We start from the raw sequence: 18,211 nt of genomic DNA, 5'->3' as shown, positions 1-18,211 counted from the left end.
TTTCGAGGAAGGGCTCCGTAATGAGATTAGAAAGCGAATGACAGTGACTGGTAGGGAGCCACATAAGGAGGTGGTACAGATGGCTTTACGGGCTGAGAAACTCGCGACTGAGAATAGGAGGATTCGGACTAAGTTTGCAATAAGGAGGAATCTTGGTATGTCTTCTAGTCAGCCAGTAAAAAGAGGCAAGGACTCAACGACTTCAGGGAGCACTACTTCTGTTTCCGTGACATCTCCTCGACCTCCATTTCCACGATCACAGCAGAGACTTTCGAGGTTTAGTAGATCTGCTATGACTAGTTCTGGGAAGAGTTTCGGAGGTTCTGACAGATGTAGAAATTGTGGGAATTATCATAGTGGGCTATGTAGAGGGCCAAAAAGATGTTTCCAATGTGGACAGACGGGTCACATTAGGAGTAATTGCCCACAGTTAGGACGAGCCACTGTAGCTGCATCATCTCCACCAGCTCACACTGATATACAGAGGAGAGATTCTTCTGGGTTACCACCGAGACAGGGAGTAGCCATACGGTCCGGTGTGGAGAGTAATTCCCTGTCACATCCACCTTCGTGTCACGACCCGGAACCTCCCTCAGGCCCATGACAATCGCCGTGACGTCCCGATTGACACTCATTATCCGGAATGCCAACCGAAACCCCACAAGGCTTACATATTAGTTTCTTTCCTTTCCTATGAGCAATCATTGTTAAATATCGAGTTTTTAGAGAATATATACTATTTTAGATCAAAAACAATCAAAATAAAATTTTCGCCACACAGGGGTATTTTGGTCATTTTTTTCTCAAAAATTTTGAAACTGGCTAAAACGTAATATACAAGTACAAAACACATAATTCATATTCAAAATGAGTTTAAAAGTCTGAAATCTTCATTTAAAACGAAATTACGGTTATTTGAATATAATAAGAAAATAAAAAAAATATTAAGGAAAATATTCTATTTTCTTATAAAACAATATTTATAGAGTTATATGTGAATAATTTTTATAGCATAAAAGCTAAATAAATTTATACCTACTGAAATACAGTAAGCCAAAATATTTAATTTAATTTACAATAACAAGAGGGCCCCCGAATAAACAAAAGTAAAGAGGATTGTGAACCTACGGTTTGAAAAATGCATATCCAATGGTAGTCCTCGATGAGATCAGCTATCTACAGTCTATACTGAACCTGAAATGGGTGGAAAGGAGTTGGGTGAGATTTTGCAATCCCAATGAGTAAACAGACATTATCATAAATATCTAAAGGCGAGTAAAATGGAGGCAAGTTTAAACAACAAATTTCAACCCATTTCATAATGTTTTCAATTTGTTTCTTAAACCATAAAATATTTGTAATTTACCAAAACAGTTGTTAAGGCTTATGTCTTTTATTAAAACAAGGCTCAAGCCAAAACTAATCCTTGGGGATACCTTGGCCGAGGCATCTAACCGAGTCCGCCAAAGGTGTTAAAATATTCACACGTGAAACACATTTTTATTTTTAAAACCAGCCGTTCCTTAGCGTTGGCCGAGTTACACATTCACGTGGGGGTTCGACGTGAAGTGAGCTCTAATACTACCCCAGGAGTTACCCTCCTCGCCTCTACAACCGGAGTAACTATATAACTGGGTTTACCGTGCCCTTCTAATAGGCAGTCCACGGAAACCCGTCACTGCAGTGACTAACCCACTAATTTTAATAAAATTTCGACAGTATAACGTGGCTTTTATTTATTTATCCAGCCTGCATAGTAAAATCAACTTACATAAATTTTTCAAATGCACTCACAAAATATAGCCACATATACTCATTTCTCATAAGCCATTCCTAGGAAAATATATATTTTTCAAGTCAATTTGCAGCCTCCAATTACTCAATTTCATAATCAATACAATATATTTTTATTTGTCACATTTATTCCTAAAACATCAAAAATCTCGTTTTAATCTCGTTCTCATTTCATAAAATACATAAAGGGCATTTAAAAATAAACTCTAGATAATTTACAATAATAATAAGTTTACTCACCGTTTGTACAAACTAAAAGCTTTCTAAGCGCCCCGATCACTACTCGTCGGGTACGACATCTTTGCCTTTTCCGGAAGGCTCTCCTCCTAGACACATTACAAAAATTTACACAATTCATCACATTGATGCTAAATCACTATATAATTAACTTAAATCCTATACTAATGCATGGTATGAAATGCAATAGCCTAAAACGGCTTAAACGCGGTATTAACCTATTTTTGGCACTTTGCCCGATAAATTGCTAACGCGCTCCATTTTAGCTCTAAATCATCCCATTCTCTCTCCAATATTTCTAACCATTAAATATCAGCCAATAACCTTCTAAAAACAAAAAAATCAGCTCACTCCCTTCCTTGAAAAATTCGGCCAAAAATGGGACATTAACTCGGTTAATTTTCTACTTTGTTTTTCTATCACGTTTAATCGTTTTTCATCATTTTCTCTTCATTTCCCTTAGAATAAATCAATTCATCATCATTGTACAGCATTGAGCATCTAGCCAAGAGTGGGTATTGTGAAAATTTAATGATTTCTTGCCCAATTTAATTTCTAAACACATTTAACTAACTAAAACTATCAATTTAACTAAAAATTAAAACCTAAAAATTTCAATTTCTCTCCCTTAGAATTTCATCCAGACCTTGATATCACTTTTTGATCTCTCTCCTCAAGCATGCTAAATGGAAATAAAGGCATAGGAAAGGTAGAAATCAAGCTAAAATCGAAAAATCTTACCGTTAGACGCGTAAACGGTCGAAAACTGTGAATTTCCCTTTGAATTTTCTTATTTCTCTTTGGTTTTTCTTTTTTTCTTCCTTTCCTCTCTATTTCCTCTCTTTTTCTTCCTTATGGCCGGCCAGCACTCAAAATTTGGGTTTAAATGGGCTGACTTTTCATTAAAATAATATTATTTCATTAAAAAATGCCACGTGTCACTTTCCCATTGGCCCATTTTTAAAATTTCATCCATTTGTTTCCAAATTTTCACCATACACTTGTCCCACATATCCATAGCTTAGATAAAATTCTCAGACTTATCCAAAGTCTCGGTGGAGTAATTTTTGAAATTTACACTTTTGCCCCCGTAAAAGTCAAAAATTATATTTTTTCCCCAAAAATTGAAAAATTGCCCATAGACATATTTTTCATCCCTTATACTCCTACCATTCTCCAATTTGTCAAATTTGATTTTAATTCTCTCAAAATCTCAAAATTTGTCCGTGGGTGGCAAAATTACGATTTTGCCCCTACACTCCAAAAATCACCAGAATTAAACTTTTTCACTTCCTATCATTAAATTATACTTCAAATAGTTAATCTTGGTCAAAAATTGCACTCCATGATCAAATTATTATCTTAGGTGGTAAAATAACGATTTTGCCCTTGAATATCAAAATTTCTAATTTTACCCCAAATGAACCCTCGAACTCCGAACAATCATTTTTTGTCATTCCTGGACTATAAAATATTAAATTTCATCCTACAATTCCTATTTGAACTAGTTCGAGGTTAAATCAACTCGAGTGTGCCATTATGTACAATACCGAGTTTCGTCTATTCTTAGGTGCTTTTCCTAGCATAATAACATACTACTCAGTGCATGTATGTCATGACATGTATTTATAGGGTCGGATTTTACACTTCGAGACCACAGACTCGTACCGCGACAAGAGTTTTTGCTGTGATAGAAGATGAGGCACGGGTCCGACTTGGAGCAGTGACAGATACTATGTCTTCATTTGATAAAGATGCTTATGTTTTGATAGATTCTGGCTCAGATAGATCTTATGTGAGTACGACATTTGCATCAATTGCTGATAGAAACCTGTCACCATTAGAGGGAGAAATTGTAGTGCATACCCCTCTAGGAGAACAGCTGATTAGAAATACTTGTTATAAGACTATGGGGTAAGGGTAGGTGAGGAAGAATTTAGGGGTGACTTAATTCCTCTAGAGATCTTGGATTTTGATTTAATATTGGGTATGGACTGGTTAACTGCACATCGGGCGAACGTGGATTGTTTCCGAAAAGAAGTTGTTTTTCGAAATTCGGAAGGAGCAGAGATTGTGTTTGTAGGGGAACGTCGAGCATTACCATCTTGTGTAATCTCAGCCATCAAAGCTTCGAAATTAGTGCAAAAAGGGTATCCGGCTTATTTGGCATACGTGATCGATACTTCAAAGGGGGAACCTAAGTTAGAGAATGTCGCAATAGTAAGTGAGTTTCCTGATGTATTTTCTGATGATTTACCGGGACTACCTCCTGATCGAGAGCTTGAGTTCCCTATTGATTTACTTCTAGGTACTGCACCTATTTCTATTCCTCCATATAGAATGGCTCCAGCAGAGTTGAAGGAACTGAAAGTCCAGTTGCAAGATTTGGTGGATAAAGGTTTCATTCGTCCTAGCATTTCTCCTTGGGGAGCACCAGTCCTATTTGTAAAGAAGAAGGATGGCACTCTTCGATTGTGTATCGATTACCGTTAGCTGAACCGAGTGACCATCAAGAATAAATACCCTTTACCCCAGATAGATGATCTTTTTGATCAATTACGAGATGCTATGGTATTCTCTAAGATTGATTTGAGATCTGGGTACTATCAGTTGAGGATTAAGGAGCAGGATGTACCTAAGACTGCCTTCAGGACGCGTTATGGGCATTATGAGTTTCTGGTGATGCCGTTGGTTTGACTAATGCCCTGACAGTTTTTATGGATCTTATGAACAGGGTGTTCCATCCATACTTGGATAAGTTTGTGATAGTATTCATCGATGACATCCTGGTTTATTCAAAGAATGATGATGAACATGCTGCCCATTTGCACATTGTGTTGCAAACTTTGCGCGAGAGACAACTCTATGCCAAGTTCTCTAAATGTGAATTCTGGTTGAAGGAAGTGGTTTTCTTGGGACATGTGGTGTCCGGAGCTGGAATTTATTTCGATCCTAAGAAGATAGAGGCAATCTTGCAATGGGAGCAACCAAGAACGGTTACAGAGATTCGTAGTTTCCTTGGTTTAGCCGATTATTATCGGAGATTTGTTCAGGGATTTTCTTTGATAGCAGCTCCTCTGACTCGTCTGACTCGTAAAGGAGTTAAGTTTGAGTGGGATGATGTTTGTGAGAATCTATTTCAGGAGCTAAAGAATCGGTTAACCTCTGCTCCCGTTTTAACACTTCCTGTTAGTGGAAAAGAATTTGTGGTATATAGCGATGCATCTAAGTTGGGATTAGGGTGTGTGTTGATGCAGGACGAGAAGGTAATAGCTTATGCTTCTCGACAGTTGAAGAAGCATGAGACGAATTACCCTACTCATGACTTGGAGTTAGCAGCAGTAGTATTCGCATTAAAGATTTGGAGACATTATTTATATGGTGAGCGTTGTCGGATTTTTTTTATCATAAAAGTTTGAAGTATTTGCTCACCCAGAAAGAGCTTAACTTGAGACAGAGACGATGGTTGGAGTTGATTAAGGATTATGACTTAGTGATTGATTATCATCTGGGAAAAGCAAATGTTGTAGCGGATGCTTTAAGTCGTAAATCCTCATCGTCGTTAGCAACACTTCGGAGTTTTTATTTTCCGATGTTACTTGAGATGAAATCTCTAGGAATCCAGTTGAATAATGGTGAGGATGGAACCCTACTTGCTAGTTTCGTCGTGAGACCTTCATTGTTGAATCAGATCAGAGAATTACAGAAATCTGATGATTGGTTGAAACAGGAAGTTCAAAAGCTGCAAGATGGAGAAGCTAGTGAGTTTAGACTCAACGATGATGGTACTTTGATGCTTAGAGACTGAATTTGTGTCCCTAAGGATGATCAGTTGAGACGAGCTATTTTGGAGGAAGCTCATTCTTCCGCCTACGCTTTACATCCCGGAAGCACCAAGATGTATCGGACTATTAAAGAAAGTTATTGGTGGCCGGGTATGAAACGAGACATAGCAGAGTTTATAGCGAAATGTCTCACATGCCAACAGATCAAGGTGGAGCATCAAAAACCGTCAGGTACTTCAGCTTTTACCGATTCCTGAATGGAAGTGGGAACATGTGACTATGGACTTTGTATTGGGTTTACCCCAGACACAGTGGGAAGGATGCTATTTGGGTGATTGTGGATAGATTGACTAAGTCCGCCCATTTCTTGGCTATCCATAGCACGTATTCTATTGAGAGGCTGGCAAGACTTTATATAGATGAGATTGTGAGATTACACGGAGTCCCAATTTCTATTGTGTCAAATCGAGACCCTCGATTTACTTCTCGATTTTGGCCGAAATTTCAGGAAGCTTTTGGAACTAAATTAAGATTTAGTACTGCCTTTCATCCACAGACAGATGGTCAATCTGAGAGAACTATTCAGACATTAGAGGATATGTTACGGGCTTGTGTCATTGACTTTATCGGGAGTTGGGACAGACACTTACCATTGGTGGAGTTTGCTTATAATAATAGTTTTCAGTCTAGTATTGGGATGGCACAATACGAGGCTTTGTATGGAAGGACATGCCGAACTCCGCTCTGTTGGGATGAAGTAGGTGAGAGGAAATTGGTGAATGTGGAATTGATTGATTTGATAAACGATAAGGTTAAAGTTATCCGAGAGCGATTAAAGATAGCTCAAGATAGGCAGAAGAATTATTCGGATAAACGAAGGAAAGATTTGGAGTTTGAAGTCGACGATAAAGTTTTTCTTAAGGTTTCTCCTTGGAAAGGTGTGATTCGATTCACGAAGAGGGGAAAGCTCAATCCAAGATACATTGGACCCTTTCGTATCATTGAAAAGATTGGGCCAGTGGCTTACAGACTTGAATTAGCCCCAGAGTTAGATCGGATTCATAATGTCTTCCACGTCTCGATGTTGAAAAAGTATGTTCCCGATCCCTCTCACATTTTAGAGACACCTCCCATTGAGTTGCATGAGGATTTGAAGTTCGAGGTGAAGCCTGTACGTATTCTAGATCGAAAGGATCGAGTGCTAAGGAACAAGAGCATTCCAATGGTGAAAGTATTGTGGAAGAATGCTCGAATGAAGGAGATGACATGGGAAGTCGAGAGCCAGATGAGAAACCAATATCCACATCTTTTATTCGAATCAGGCAAGTGAAATTTTGAGGTCAAAATTTTATTTTAAGGGGGGTAGTGCTGTAAAGCCCGACCTTATAAAATACTATTCATGACTTACATGTGATGATAGCATGATTGCATGCTAGGAGAGTCCCGAAAAATTTACAAAAATTGGTATTGTACCTAGAGGTACAACACAGTTTATTTAATCCTCGAACTAAATTAAATAGGAATTTTAAGGTGAGATTAAAAGTTTCACAGTTCATGGATGACTTAAAATGGTAATTTGGAGTTTGAGGATCAATTTGGAGTCAAATCGAAATTTTCACTAACTAGGGGCAAAATGGTCATTTGCCACTTGGGGACAAAATGAGAATTTTAGAAAAGAATTTTTTGGCCCCATTTGACTTATTGGAGTATAATTTGACTTATTGAAGTATGATTTGAGATTTAGAAGTGAAAAATTTTAATTTTGATATAATTTGGAGTATAGGGGTAAAATGGTAATTTTGCCACCTCAGGGGCAAAATTGTAATTTTCCACCACCAGGATATTTTTTCCAGCACATGGTCTTCCTTTGTCTTCATCTTTGACCCTTGACTAAACATGTGGTGGAGATAAAATGTTTAAATTTTTAAAATTTTAAAAACGGGCCAATGACATGATGCCATGTGTCATGCCTTTATTAATTTATTATTTTCCTTTTTAAAAGGCACAAAATCAGCCCATCTTCCACCCCATGGCCGGCCAAACCAGCAAGAAGAGAGAGAAAATAAAAACAAAACCCTAGAGAGAGAAAATCAAAGAAAAAGTGTGAATTTTCAAGGAAATTAAGTGAAAAAGGTGAGATTTTTTCTATTAAGCTTGAGTTTTCTTATTCCCAAGCATTTCTCTTTATTTTCCATGATTAAATTACATGTTTTCATGATGAATTCAATTCTGGAAAAATGGGTTAGGAGAGAGAAAGTTGTTGGATTTATTTGATTTTAATTTATGTTAGTGTTTTTAGTTAGTTTAGCATATTTAGAAACAAAACAACAAGAAAAGAATTTATTTTCTCCCCCAACCATTAATGGCTGAATTTACCATGTAGTGAGTGAGGATGAGTTTGATTTTGTTCTAGGAGAATTGGTTAAGGAATAATGAATTATGAGCCTAGAAAAATAATGGGAATTTTCGGAGCAAAAATACGAATTTTTACTTATTAGGGGTATTTTCGTAATTTGCTATTGGGACTGATAATTTGCACCACACTGAGGGACATTAAGTTAATTTGGGTGCAATTGAGGTATAGAAACTGAAAAGAATTAAATTGGAGTTTAAACGGACACGTTAGGAATTTAATCGGGTGATAAGACGAATTAAGCCAATACCGGGTTTAGATAGTTACCAGTGCATTTTTGCATTCCATATCATGCATTGGTAGTCTAAATTTGTTTAATTTTGATTTAGTACCAACTTGGTGAAGCTCTCGATTTTGTACTGTGTCAAGGTGGTGAGTCTTCCGATAAAGGCAAGGAAATTGCATCCGAGGACCAGTAGACAGAGTGCTTCGAAAGTCTGCATTCTAGACATTGTGAGTAAACTTACTGTCATTTTAATTATCTAGGGTGGTTTTTAGATGCTTTCATGAATTCTATGGAAAAAGGAATTTAAAAAGATAAATTTTCATGTTTTATGAATAAATGAGTTTCAATGAAATTAAATTATAAATTGTTTTGAAATTAATAGTGATTTTGAAAAATAGAGTACATGGAGACTGTTAATTGTGGCAATTTGATTGTTTAAATTAACTGGCTTATGATAAATCGAGCATGATTGGCTAGTTGGCAATTGTATTGAAATGCGAATTGTTTGGTTACCTTGAAAAACTACGAATTACAAAATTGCCATATCATGTTATTGAGTTTTATTATATGGTGGATTATATATTAATTAATCACTGCAGTAGGGGGTTTCTATGAACCAGCCTTTTAGAGGGGCACGGTAAACCCCATTATATTCTTACCTCGAACGGAGAGGCGCGTAGGGTATTTCCTAGGGTAAAGTTTAGGGTTCACTTGACGCTAAACCACCATGTGAGAGGGAACTCAGCCAACGCCAAAGAACGGCTATGTTTTCAAAACAAAAACATGATTTATGTGAAATGTGAATTTTAATAGCCTTGGCGGTCTCGGTAGGATGCCTCGGCCAAGGTGTCCCCGAGAACGGATTTATGACACAAGCCTAGATTTTTATGAGATTCATAAGCCTTTTTACGTATTTTGAACGATATGTGTTCTAATTGTATAGTCCAGTTTATGATGATTTACTTTATTGTCTCCATGTACTCAACTCTAGATGTTTATGATGATGTCTGTTTACTCATTGAGATTTTATAATCTCACCACCCTCATTTCCACCCATTTCAGGTTCAGTATAGACTGTAGATAGTTGATCTCATCGAGGACTATAGTGGGATCTGCATTTTCCAAACCGTAGGTTCACAGTCCTCTTTACTTTTGTTTATTCGGGGGCACTCTTGTTATTGTAAATTAAATTAAATATTTTGACTTACTGTATTTCAGTATGTATAAATTTATTTAGCTTTTACACTATAAAAATTATTCACGTATAACTCCATAAATATTGTTTTATAAGAAAATAGAATATTTCCCTTAATATTTCTTTTATTTTCTTATTATATTCAAATAATCGTAATTTCGTTTTAAATGAAGATTTTAGACTTTTAAACTCATTTTGAATATGAATTATGTATTTTGTACTTGTATATTACGTTTTAGCCAGTTTCGAAATTTTTGAGAAAAAAATGACCAAAATACCCCTGTGTGGCGAAAATTTTATTTTGATTGTTTTTGATCTAAAATAGTGTATATTCTCTAAAAACTCGATATTTAACAACGATTGCTCACAGGAAAGGAAAGAAACTGATATGTAAGCCTTGCGGGGTTTCGGTTGGCATTCTGGATAATGAGTGTTAATCGGGACGTCGCGACGATTGTCATGAGCCTGAGGGAGGTTCCGGGTCGTGACACTTCATCTAAATCTTACATCTCTTCTTTAACTTATTCCAATGGATTGAATTGTTAATATAGAGTTATCAATTATTTATAATGCTCTCTTGAGCCTCTTATAAAAATATCTATTTTAATCAAAATACAATATTCCTATATGAATTGAAATTAAAATAGACTCATTAAGTTAAGGCTTTAATATTGACTACATACAGCATATAAGTATATTCCTATCCTATACACAAATCAATTTATTCATTTAATCAAATAAATAAGATCATATGCAATTCCAATTTTAGTTTACACTAAACTCCATTTCTCAAGTTTGTTTAGGTTTTTAGATAAATTTAATTGGTGATTAAGTAATTAAAAGCATTAAGAATAAATTCAAATAATCAATTCAATCCCATTGAAAATAAGTTAAAAAGAGATTAAAAATTTAAATTACATGTGAGTTCAATTGCAATTCTAGAAAAATAAATTTAGCTAGATATAATTGTAATAGTAAATAAAAACATATAAAGTTTAGTCATTAAGAGCAACAAGAATAATAAAAGCTAAGCAAGAAGAAAATAAATATTGATAGCATTGATCTTCAATCTTCAACCTCAACTTCTAACTTATTGAATCTCTCTTAAGATTTCTCGTTAATGTGTATGTGTATGTGTATGTGTATGTGTATATGTATATGTATATGGCTAACTTCTCCTTAAGCTAACTATTTATAAGCTTACTTAACCTAATTCTACCTAAACTAAACTATTTTAGCCTAAAAACTCTTATTATGGGTTCAGAATAAGTGTAGAACCCAATGGTCTTAAGTTGACCCACAAAATTTCCTTTTTCGCGGCTTCATTTCGATTACTATACATAATCAAGTTTGACTACAATTTTCTCCATCTTCAAAGTACAACTGGGCAAAGTGATCTTCATGAAAGTTTTAACTCTGTCTCTGAGCTTTTCAATGGTAAAAGAATCGCATCATTTGAAGTTCTGGAGCTAAAGTTATGTTTAAAATACCACGACATATATGAATACGGCCTAAACTCCTTAAACACCTTTCTTCACCCAATTAAACCTTATTCTTCTAGAATCTTACAAAAACATAAAAACTAATAAATAATAACTAAATTAAGATAATAAACATAAAATTAGCATAAAATAAAAATAACTTAATAAAACTAAACTAATTAGCAAAATAACTAAATATAATTAAATTCTAACATAAACTCAAGAATTTAGCTAACTTTTAAGAACAATTTGAGACAAAAATAATTCTATTCCATAGAATTATCACATAATCAGAAAAATATGCTTGTAAACAAATGATTTGGGCAGGTAATCTTGAAAATGCTAAATTGCAAGTTGATAATAAGCACACATATGACTATCTAGTCGATGCATCAATTAAAACCATAAACTATCTAAATAGTTCACATGATGGATGTATGCATCCACATATATCACCCTGAATACGTTCCAAAAATGTAAGGGATTCAGTTTTAATTTTTGCTGGTGATGAACTTATAATTAATTTGCCTTGAGAGCATGTACCACATGAGTATTCATTAGATTGAAAAATCTTCTGGTTTTTCAATGGATAACTATATGTATTTTCAATAATTTTTCACATTATTATAAATCAAAGATGGCCCAACTGGTTATACCAAACATTAAAATTATTAGTAAACTTCTGGTTTACTATAGCATGAGTTTTAATTATTCTAATATTAGTGTAGTACAATCCAGAGAACAAAGCGAGTATTTTTTTTAACACACACTTCTTACCTAAGATAATAGATGTAATATAAAGTTATTAAGTGTCTTTTTCATTTATTGTCTTAATATTATATCCATTCAGACGAATATATTATAAACTAAATAAATTTTTTTGAGACTTAATAGAAAATAATGTATTTTTTATTATAAACTTTGTTCTTTCGGGTAGTATAATATTAGCTCTTCTAAAACTTTCAATTAATTTTGTACTACTAGATATTGTATTGAAATTGATTTCTTCCCTTGTCAAGTGAGAAAAATATTTCTTGTCATTAAATATAGTGTGTGTTGTAGCAATGCCTGCTAGACTTAAAATTAATTAAATATTTCAACTATATTTATAACTAATTAAATTTCATAATTTTGTGATTGAAAATAAAAAGTTTTGGAGAAAAAGAAAATGGGAAGAGATAAGAAGAGAAGGGAAAAAAGAAATAAAATGTGAAAAGGAGAAATTAAAAAAAAAGGGGTATACTTGTTTTCTTAATTTAAAATTAGCTTAAAAATTAATACTATCATTTTTTCAAAAGAGGAAAGGTAAGAATGTTTTTTCCAAACTAATGACGGGCAAGTTTTATTTTTAAATTATCTCAATTCATTTAGAGATATACTAGAAAAACGTAGAGTATCGTTCTCACAGAAAATTGTTTAATTTTTACTGTTAACTGCTAAAATTATAATATCTTAATTTTATCCAAACAATTAAAATAAAAAAATTAATTCTAATAAACTGAAACTAAAATTAAATAGTAAATAAAATTCACTTAATTACTAGACCTAAGATTATGATATCTCTCAATACTTCATCTGATTATTGTCTCTCTCTCTTAACTCAGTTTAATGGATTAAGTTGATAACCTAGAGTCTTAAATTATTTACAAGTCTCTATCGAGTTTTTTTGTAAAAATGCCTTTTCCAATTGATTTACTATATGTCTATGCAAATTAAATTGATGAAAGATTCATTAAGTTCATGCTCTAATCTTGGCTACATATGGCTTATAAGTGTACGTCTACCCCATATGCAAATCAAATCACCTAATTAGCTAAGTGTATTCGATCATACGCTATTCTATTCAAGGTCTACCTAAATCTCTTTCTTCAAGGTTTAACCTTGGTTTCTAATTCAATCTAATTGGTGGCCAATCAACTAAAAGCATTAAGAGCTGAATAAAATAAATAACTTAAATCTATTAAACATAAGTAAAAGAGAGATAAATAATTTAGACTACATATTGAGTTCAATCATAATCTTAAATTAACAATTTAGTTCCCCATCAAGTCATACATCATTATTGAATAAAATTTAAACATTAAAATCAAACTAAGAAAAATAAGAAACCAAAAAAAAAAGATAGAAAAATCCAAGAATTGTATTCTTGATCTCCAAATCTCCTTGAATCCTTTAAATTCTTTTTAGCTTCAATGACTCTGTGACTTAACTCTCAATTGTCAATCTAGTGTTTTTTCTCTTTTTAAAAGTCTTCCAAAAGGTTGTTTTTATAGGCTTTGAAGTTAGGCCAAGAAAGAAGTCAATTCCAATTAGGATTTCCTCATCAGACTGCATAGGTCACAGCCTTGCCCATTTAATTAACGAAAATCGTAAGTGCTCTAAGACTACTATAGTGTGTTAAATTTAATAAGATTTTTAACTACCTTCCAAGTTGAACTGGGTAAAGTGGTAAACATAAAAGTTGTATATTTTTATCTTATATTTCCAATGGTTCAAGAATTGCTTCATTTGAAGCTTTGTAGAGAATGTTATGGCCAAAACATTGAAACATGTACAGTAGAAGTATGCACCTTGAAATTGCTCTTCTTCTTTCAATAAAATTCTTCTTTCATTAAATACCTACAGAAACACAAATAAATCAATAACAACATATCTTAACCATATTAACACCAAATTAAGTATAAAATTAACTATGATTAGATTGACTCACCTAAATTAACTAATTTAAAATAATTAAAATAAAACCTACTAATTTCTATGCATTACTACAAGAATTAAGCTAAATTACTATCAAAATTAAGACCAAATAACTCTATATTATAGAGTTATCACCTTGGAAGCATTTAATGATGGAATTGTGTTGTACACGAGAAATTCCTCCACTATACAAGTGAAAGGAAAAGGCACCACAGAATTCATGTTTATTTCTAGAAAAATACTTGAACTAAATAATGTCTATTATATATCAAAAGTTAGAAAGAATCTTGTGTCCGGTGGTTTATTAAATAAGTATGGCTTTAAATTAGTATTTGAGGCGGATAAGTTCATCTTTACAAAAGGTGGACAACATGTGGGAAGTGGATACTTATGTGAAGACATGTTTAAGCTTAATATTAAAAAGAATGCTACTAGTTTTACTGATATTGATGTCTTATTTAATATTTATGATAGTAAAGTAGCATTGTCTAATTTATGAAATTATAGATTAGGTTATGTCCATTATAAAAGAATGCATTATATGGCTAAATTAGAGTTGACACCTAATATTGATGGAAATAATGATATGTGCTAGACATGCGTGGTTACTAAAATCACAAGAAGCTCATTTTCTAAGGTAGAAAGAAACTCCAATTTGCTTGCATTAATACATTTCGAAGTTTGTGACATGCATAGTACTTCATATATTGGTGGAAATAAATACTTCATAACATTTATAGATGACTTCTCTAGATATTGTTATGTTTACTTATTACATGTAAAGATGAAGTAATGGAGAAATTTAGAATTTATAAAAATGAAATTGAATTGCATTGTGAATTGCTTATCAAATGTTTACGAAGTGATAGAGAAGGTGAATATTATGATCCCAAGTATTTTGAGTCCACTAGTATTATTCATGAGATTACCGCTTTATACGCACCAGAACAAAATGGTGTAGTAGAACCTAAGAATCTAGTTCTTACGAAAATGGTCAATGCTTTGCTTTCTTATTCAGGTTTGGGAAAAGAATTTTGGGGCAAAGCCTTATTAATGACTTACCATATACTAAATAGAATCCCAAACAAAAGGAGTAAAACTACTCCTTATGAGCTATGGAAAGGAAGAAAGCCAAACCTAAATTATTTAAGAATTAGGGGATGTCAAGCCATAGTAAGAGTTTCAGAACCAAAAAGAAGGAAATTGTTGAAAGAGGAATTGAATATATATTTATAAGATATGTTGAACACAGTAAAGCATATAGTTTCATGGTGATAAAGCCCAATGAATCATATTCCATTAACACAGTCATAGAATCAAGAGACGCTATTTTTAATGAAACAAGGTTCAATTCAATTCCAAGATCTAAAGAACTAGTAATAGAAAATGATAAATTTTCAAAAAATGGTGAGGAAACTATTGAGCTTTGAAGAAGTAAAAGAATTATAAAGCAAAGACATATGGATAAGATTTCTTCATGTACTTAGTAGAAGGTACAAGAGAAGAACCATGTGAATACTTATCTTACTACTGTAATGTATAAGGTGAAGGAGATCCTTAAACTTATGAGGAGGCAATGAAGTTTCAAGATGCTTTATTTTGGACAAAAGCAATACAAGATGAGATAGACTCAATAATGGGAAACAAAACTTGAACGTGGGTAAACCTTTCACCGAGTTCTAAGCCAATAAGTTGTAAGCTGATTTTCAAATAAAAAATGAAAGTTGATGGAATCGTAAATGAGTTTAAAGCAAGGCTAGTGGCAAAAGGCTTTAAACAAAAAGAAGGTGTTGATTATTTTGATATATATGCACTGATAGCAAGAATTGCTACAATTAGAGTGCTTATAGCACTTGAATCTATACATAAGATGGTAATTCACCAAATGGATGTTAAAACAACATTGCTAAATGATGAATTAGATGAAGAGGTGTATATGGAACAATTTGAAGGGTTTGTCTTTCTTGGTCAAGAAAGGAAAGTATATAAGTTTGTAAAGTCCTTGTATGGATTAAAACAAGTGCTTAAACAATGACATCAAAAGTTTGATGAAGTTGTGCTAACTAACGGCTACAAGATCAATCAATCCGAAAAATGTGTCTATAGTAAGTTCCACAATGGTAGAAGTGTCATCATTTGTCTATACGTGGATGACATGTTAATCTTTGGTACTGATTTGGAACAAATAGAGGACACAAAATGGTTCTTGTTGAAGAATTTTGACATGAAAGATATGGGCGTGGAGGATGTTATTCTTGGTATAAGAATAATCAGAGACAATAATGGCCTAACATTGTCTCAATCTTATTACATTAAAAAGATTGTAATGAAGTATGGTAAGTCAAATTGTATGCCAATGTCTATGCCTTATGATTCTAATCTAAAGCTAGTACCTAACACAAACAAGCCAATATCACAAAAATGAATATACAAAAGTGATTGGACGCTTAATGTATGCTATGGTCTATACAAGGCTAGATATTGCTTTTGCGGTTGGGATGCTAAGTCGTTGTACAAGTAATCTAAGTAAAGAATATTAGTATGCTGTTCATAGAATTCTAATATACTTAAAGAGTACAATTTATTAGGACATTTGTTATTCAAGTTTTCCTTTAGTTTTATAAGGGTATACAGATGCTAGTTAGAACTCAAATAGAATGATTCATACTTTTATGACTGGTTGGATTTTTATAATTAGTGAAGGTGCTGTTTCTTGGGGTTCTAAGAAACAATCTTGTCAAATGGACTCTACTATGGCGGTTGAATTTATAGCTTTAGCATTTACCACCCGAAATATAGAATGGTTGAGAGATTTACTCTATGAAATTTCGTTGTGACCTAAACCAATGGCACCAATCTTGATATATTGTGATAATGAAGCAACGGTATCAAAATCATATAATCCCACATACAATTGAAAGAGTCGATATATTGGACTTCGACATAACATTGTAAGACAAAGAATTGGTGATGTTATAGTCACTATAAGTTATGTGAGGTCTTGTGAAAATTTAGTGTAACACCCCCATGCCTTCGTATTAAAGCCAATATGACCTTATCGATAAGACAAAGGGTCCATCGGTGTAAATTTAAGTGTCAAAGAGCGGTGACAAGTGAAAGGAGTATTTTGAAATAAAATATTTCACGTGCGATAAAATAGTAATTAAATAATAATATTTTTATCAAGGATAAATTAGTGAGCTCAAAGGTGATTCGAAAGTAAACCGGGGTAAAGTAAGATGTTTTGGAGCCCTAGAAGGCTAGAGAAAAATTTTGAAATAAAATAATATTAAAATATTAATATTTTATTTATTATTGAAATTAGTCATGAAGGAGGATTATATAACTAATCTAAGCAGGGGAGAAGAAATAAGAAAGAATTTAAAAAAAAATGATGACGTGGGGCCTGCGTGTCTTTAGTAAATAAAACTAGATTAGGTAAGTAAGTATTTAAATATTATGATAACACCTTAGTGAAGTGCAACTTTGATATTTTGATTGTACACATGTAAAGGAGGAAAGATAGAAGGAAATTAAAGTTTAAGAAATGTTGGAAGGACCCAATTGTAAAGGATGAAAGTTGAAGGGGTCACATGGTAAATAAGGAAAAGTTTGAGGATTTATTTGTAATTTCAATATTTGAAGTTAAAAAAGGAAATTTCCTAACCAAGGAAAGTTAGATTATGAGGAATATGAGATATACATGTGGAAGTTACTATTACATGCAAACTATGGTGTGCAAAAAGGAAAAGTTAGTGGGGGACATGTGGGACCCCTACCATGTGAAGTAAAAGAAAGAATAAGATTAAAATTTATTTGCATATAATGTGATTGATGCGTTGGTGGTCAAGTGAAGAAAGAAGAAAGTGGGTTGCATGTGACTTAAACGGGACAATGAGTGACTAAATAAAACATGAGTTAAAAGTGGTGCATGGAATAAAAAAAAATGAAAAGAAAGAATGGAAAGTCAAGGTGGTGGGTGAAAAGGTTGCAAAGCCTTTTGCCTTGTAATTTTATCACATAAAATAAAAGGAAAAATATCAAAAAGTCATCAAGTTTTGGGCAATCCGCCCATGCAAGAAAAGTAAAGAGAAAAGAAAAGAAAATAATGGAAAAGAATGTAGCCTTGGGCAATCCGCCCATGTGTGAGCAAAAATGAAAAAGTGAAGAGATTTTCAAGGCTTTGGCCTTGAAAAGTCCGCCCATAACCAAAAAGAAAAGAGAAAGGAGAAGAAAAAAAGAAAAAAAAGAAAAGAGAAGAAAGAAAGAAAAAAAGAGAAAAGAGAAGAAAGAAAAAGAAAAAGAGAAAGGAAGGAAGGTTCGGCTTTGAGAAGCTAGAGAAAAAAAATCGAGAGGTTTTTCCTCCCACCCACATGCCATTGT

General features: G+C 33.3%; 1 long non-coding RNA gene across 1 annotated transcript; it reads left to right on the top strand.

Moving 5' to 3' along the window:
- Positions 1 to 7,837: 7,837 nt before the first annotated feature.
- On the top strand, positions 7,838 to 9,674 carry LOC148762150 (uncharacterized). The gene is made up of 3 exons (XR_016027201.1): positions 7,838 to 7,949; positions 8,599 to 8,682; positions 9,518 to 9,674. It is a non-coding gene; the product is annotated as an uncharacterized LOC148762150 (long non-coding RNA).
- Positions 9,675 to 18,211: the final 8,537 nt, after the last annotated feature.

The sequence above is a fragment of the Theobroma cacao genome, chromosome 6, assembly GCF_053813885.1.
Source record: "Theobroma cacao isolate CCN51 chromosome 6, ASM5381388v1, whole genome shotgun sequence".
Classification (NCBI taxonomy): Eukaryota; Viridiplantae; Streptophyta; class Magnoliopsida; order Malvales; family Malvaceae; genus Theobroma; species Theobroma cacao.
Note: the sequence above shows the minus strand (reverse complement) of the source record. Positions and strands in the feature narration are given on the sequence as shown.